At 31.4% G+C, this 5,231-nt stretch overlaps 1 long non-coding RNA gene across 6 annotated transcripts; it reads left to right on the top strand.

The window, feature by feature from the left end:
• The first annotated feature begins 1,237 nt into the window (after positions 1–1,237).
• LOC140881968 (uncharacterized) lies at positions 1,238–4,471 on the top strand. Of its 6 annotated transcripts, XR_012150099.1 has the most exons (9): positions 1,238–1,367; positions 1,439–1,558; positions 2,386–2,450; positions 3,020–3,114; positions 3,366–3,439; positions 3,550–3,632; positions 3,852–3,894; positions 4,103–4,201; positions 4,312–4,471. It is a non-coding gene; the product is annotated as an uncharacterized lncRNA (long non-coding RNA). The 6 variants fall into 6 exon arrangements; XR_012150096.1 differs by having other exon boundaries at positions 1,498–1,558; positions 3,020–3,439; XR_012150095.1 differs by having other exon boundaries at positions 3,020–3,439.
• Positions 4,472–5,231: the final 760 nt, after the last annotated feature.

Below are 5,231 nucleotides of genomic sequence, written 5' to 3'. Positions count from 1 at the left end.
AAGATTAATATTTGTATAGAAAAGTAGTAAATAGATTATGAAGAGAGAAAGAGGAAATTTTTTTTTGAAGAAGTGTTGGGAGAGAAGAGAGTGGAGGCGGCATATGATCGAATCTATTGTGTATATTATATACAATGTGCTATAAATATAACTCTAGCTAAATACTAATATATACGGCGGTGCGGTGCGGGGCGGTTTGGGCCAAAAATTAAAACCGAACCATGGCGGCGAGGCGGTTTTTATTTTTTTTTTAAATTGCGGTTATTTCAAAAAATGAGATACGACAGTGTGGGGCTGTGCGGGGTGGTCGGTTCGGGTGGTTTTTTAAAAAATGTGATCACCCCTAATTTTATACATGAGAGCAGGAAATATGTTGTTTTTGTCTTTACAAATAAAAATGTTTTCCGTTAAATTTTGTTTTACCCGTGTTTAATATATGAGTATTTTCATGAGCCTGAATGAAAAATACAGGACGTCGCATCAATCTTCAGTGGAAGCTGGGTGGTAACCAAAGTTGTTTTCATTATATATATATATATATATATGTGTGTGTGTATATATATATAGAGTTATGATATGGTGAGCCCTAATCATGTGAACTTATGTGTGCACCGCTGATGTGACATCTTCTACATCTAATAGGTGAACGCCACATCAGCAAGTGCACACATAAGTGCACATGATGGATGTTCATCGTATCAAAACTCTATATATATAATATGGTAAATAAAGAAAACATATATAATATAATTGAGAAAATTCGATATTGGCCACGTAATTTGGCATTTTTTGAGGTTCTAATCATGTAAATTGTTGAAGTTTGGTTTTCATCTTGTATCTTGATTTCTTTTGGCCAATTGTTTTTCCGAAACCACAAAATTTACCGCATATTTATGAGTAACACTCCTGTGAGACCGTCTCATATGTGAGACAGGTCAATCCTATCCATATTTACAATAATAAGCAATACTTTTGGCATAAAAAGTAATACTTTTTAATGGGTGACCCAAATAGGAGACCCGTCTCACATAATTAACCCGTGAGACCGTCTCATGGGAGTGTTTGTCCATATTTATTATGTGACGTCAATACCTTCCTATACTACAAAAAATCGGTTATAATTACACTTTTTTAATGATATTTATTCAATAATGTCATTGATACATACATATCATGACATCAATTAAAAATCAAAATTTTAATAAAATAAAAAGCTAATTGGATATATTATCATGACATTTTTAATTAATGTCACGAAAAATCATACCTTTTGCACCGTCTGACATCAGCCACCATCCTCACCGTCTGCCCCATCTAGGTTGTTATTCTTTCCTCTCCCACCGTCTCACGATCTAAAACCCTAGGTGGTAAGTTTCTGTGTGCTCTGTTTCACCCGGTGATTTACGAATGATTTCTTGTTGATTTTTGTGATTTCCAGTAGTAAAGGTTGTAATCGAGCTTATGTAGAACTTTTACCAAGCACTGCTCATTTTCCAGCCATGACCTGAGACTGTCGGCCATAAAACCATTGGGCTCCGCCACACAACCTCTTTCTTTGGTACCTGCTCGATTCTATTTCGGTTTTAAGGAAGTTTTAAAGTCGATTCCAGTCTCTTTTCATAAATTTAGATTGCTGCATGAGTGAGGATTTTTATCCATTCGAATTTAATTTGACTTCTTTGCATTTATCTGACTGTTATTGATTATTATTTGGGTTAATTGTCGTAGTCACCGGATTTGATGAATTCTAAGGTATCTTACGTTGAACCTAAGACATGGATGAATTAGTTAGTGTGATTATTGGGAATTTTAGTAGAGTTGTTTAAGATGATCGTGGTATATTTAGTAGGTTTATTGGTTTTTTGAAACATTTAATCATTACAGGTCAATCAAATTTAATTTGATTTTGGGTTCGATCATCACTTGTATTTGTCTCCTACTTATTATTTGTTTCTCATATCTTATAAACGAAACCTTTATTTGAGAAGGCAGAGGAGAAAGAAAAAACCGAGCATTGAAATTTAAGAAGAAGAAAAATCATACTGGTTGGACTCACAAGTTTGAAACTATTATAGAATTGTGATTTAGCTTGTCATATTTTATCAATCAAGGTGAGTAAATTTCAATGTCTCAATTTTTGTATTCTCCGTTCTTATGATTTTAAGTGGACAAATAATGGGGTTTCTAATGTAATAGGGTTACTATTGATTCATATTCTTTGAATGTTTATGACTTATGATAAATTATGGATTAGTAGAAGTGTAATTAGTGGAATTGCTAAACTCAGTAGTTTCTACAAATGCACACTTAAAACCTCATTTTATTTCAAACTTTTGATACTTTTTTCTGTTTGTTTTTAACTTTTGTATTTTTCTTTTTGTGCAGACGCTTGGTGTAAAACACACATTCTCTTCATTTATATTGTTATGTGGTCCATAACGGGCCTTTTGGTATGTATTAACCAAATTTTGTTTAAAAATTTGAATTTCTTGTTTTAGTCCTATATTTTGATGCTTAGAAGCTTATACATTTCAACTTTCAAGTTTTACGGAATTTTGAATCATTCTAGGGCATTGTTTTCTTTACATTTTGGATTTTGGTTTCATATATTTGTTCATCCTTTTGTTTACGGTACATAGTGTTGGAAATGTTTTCTTGCTAGATTTTGAAGATTCTTTGTCATATATTTGTAAAAGAGTCTCGCAGTATTTTGAGCTTGATTATGTTGATCTTCATTTGGATAATATTGGTAGAATGTCTCGCGCAATAGCATGTGCAAAATTCTTGCCTATCTTCATATTAAGTCACGAAGCAAGGGATTATTTGGAGATCTAATTCAACATTTTCATGGGGTGATAGCATTTAAGTCATATCAAAGTAGGAGTTAAGGTTCTAAAACTAAGAAACTGGGGAAAAAGTTGTCAAACCTGAAGATGATTGAATAGAATATTGATTTCAAGGATTTAGTTGTATCTGTTGCCATCAGTTGTTAGGATGATGTATTTGTTCTGTTTTTCAGGTACAACCTTGTGTTGGTGTGTGGAGGAATAAATTTTCTTCAAATATGGTAGAAGAAGACACTCTATTTTGATGGGGCTCATGATCTCAATTGCGGTAAGTACGTAGCAGCTGCTGCTTCCTCTGTTCTCTTTTTCGTGGTCGAGATAGATTTGTCATGGCAGCTAAGCTACTTTTTTAAATTAGGTGATAATATCGGATTTTCTGCGGACATTGGTCATGTTTTAGGAGATACAAAAGAGCATTGTTGATTTTTTCAACTTCTTAATTATTTAATTTTTCATTTTATCTTCTTGTCTAATGTGGAATGTGCTTAACCCAACTCGTGCAAACGAGCACATTTAAAGGTACTCATACATGAGCTGCTCCAGTGTTCATAATTGGGTTTTGGATGCTTGTCCTTGCGAACAACACTAAGCATGTGAGTTTTAAAACATCATTGATATTACACATGGTGTCAAGAGATAAAGAATTTGTTCACACAAAGAACACTTATTTTTTTCTCATCATTTCATAAATAATTTTTGACAGAATGATTTCTCAAGAACACTTGGTTATCAATTGTTCGATCCTCTCCCCATTCGACTTTTATTTAAAACTGATATGGATATGTGGTAAGATTTAAAATCTATATGCACTTGTGTTTAAAATATATTAGCATACTATTATTACATTGAATACTATTAATGAGGCAGTAAAGTACTAAGCCTTTTGTCTTTGTATTAATGATGCTAGTTTTTGTATTTTTTTATGCTTCATTTTCACACATTTTGTTTCTTGATGTGAGTAATGATTTTAATGAATCTTGATTTCGAGATTGATATATCTTGTAGGATTTATATTTGTTAATGTTATAAAGAATGCAGCAAATCACAGGTGACATTTCTTGATTACTATAAACGTTCATTTACATTTTTTATGCTATGCTATAGAACCTCATATTGCAATATCTATTGAATTTTTTCACTTTAGCATTCATCATGTTTTCACTCGAGTTTGTGGTTCTAGAAACATAGTTCACATCACATAGCCAATTAACTGTCAATTTATATCTTTTTTGTTTATATTTGATACATGATTCAAGATATTCGCATTCTATCCGGTGTATCAAATTTTTTAACGACCATCTTGATCTTCTCAAAGTAGCCATGTTTGCACATGTGGGCATAATTATTTAAGAGAGGTGTGTGAAGGCTGCATTTTTTTTCGTTTGATCTTTTGAAATAATTATTATTTACTCTATAAATTTGTTCTTTTATTTTATTTCTAAACATATATAAATTGTACTTGTAGGTAACAAGTATTGAAGACCAAATTTTAGACAAAATTTGATGTTTCAAGATGTTGTTCAACAAGTTCAGTTGTTTTTTGTATTTTAGCGATGTATTTATTTATCGACTGAAATGTATGAAGTTAACATTTTTGAAATTATATATTACAATCATTTATTTAATTTTGATTTTGATTCATTTTATGTTGTTTTTTCAATGCTTTAATTTAATTTTATTTTAAATTATCATACGTATTGAAGATTGTGAAGAAAAATATATAAGAATATTGAGGTTATAAACGGTGGAATTAAGAGCATTGGAGATAATTTAAATGTCCTTATAAACTTATTATAAGGACATGTTTTAGTGTCATTGTAAATAGATTGAGGAGACATCCATAATTGTCATTAAATATAGCAATAGATCACATTTAATTGTGTCTTTATTTACATAAAAAAAAAAAAGCACTTGTAAATGTCCTTATTAATAGAGAAAGTAGACATTTGTAAGTGCCTTTATTACGTATCTATCCTGACACTTTTTAATGCCTTTGTAACTCACAATCGAGACATTTACGATGTAAGTATTAGTATTTTATAGTGACATACAAAATGTCACGAATCTTTAGACGACACGAGAATAGAGGACATTTTTCTCGGATGTCACCAAAACATAAATGTCACTATATCCTTAATATAAGGACATTTTTAAGTGTCACTAAAAGGTAATATTCTTGTACGTAATCGTGTGACGAGAGTAAAACTTATATTTTATGCATTAAAATCTACCTAAAAAAATAAAAGGAAACAACGAACCTTAGGGTTTATTGCTTGGGGCGGCCGAACACAAGATAGAAGGGAGAGAAGCTTGCTTGAATACTAAGCAACTTAGATAGTGTTTGGATGTGGGTTTGAAAAGCACTTTTCATCTTTTCTTTAACAA

Source organism: Henckelia pumila, chromosome 2, assembly GCF_033568475.1.
Source record: "Henckelia pumila isolate YLH828 chromosome 2, ASM3356847v2, whole genome shotgun sequence".
Taxonomy (NCBI): domain Eukaryota; kingdom Viridiplantae; phylum Streptophyta; class Magnoliopsida; order Lamiales; family Gesneriaceae; genus Henckelia; species Henckelia pumila.
The sequence above is the reverse complement of the archived record's forward strand: the minus strand, read 5'-3'. Positions and strand labels throughout refer to the sequence as shown.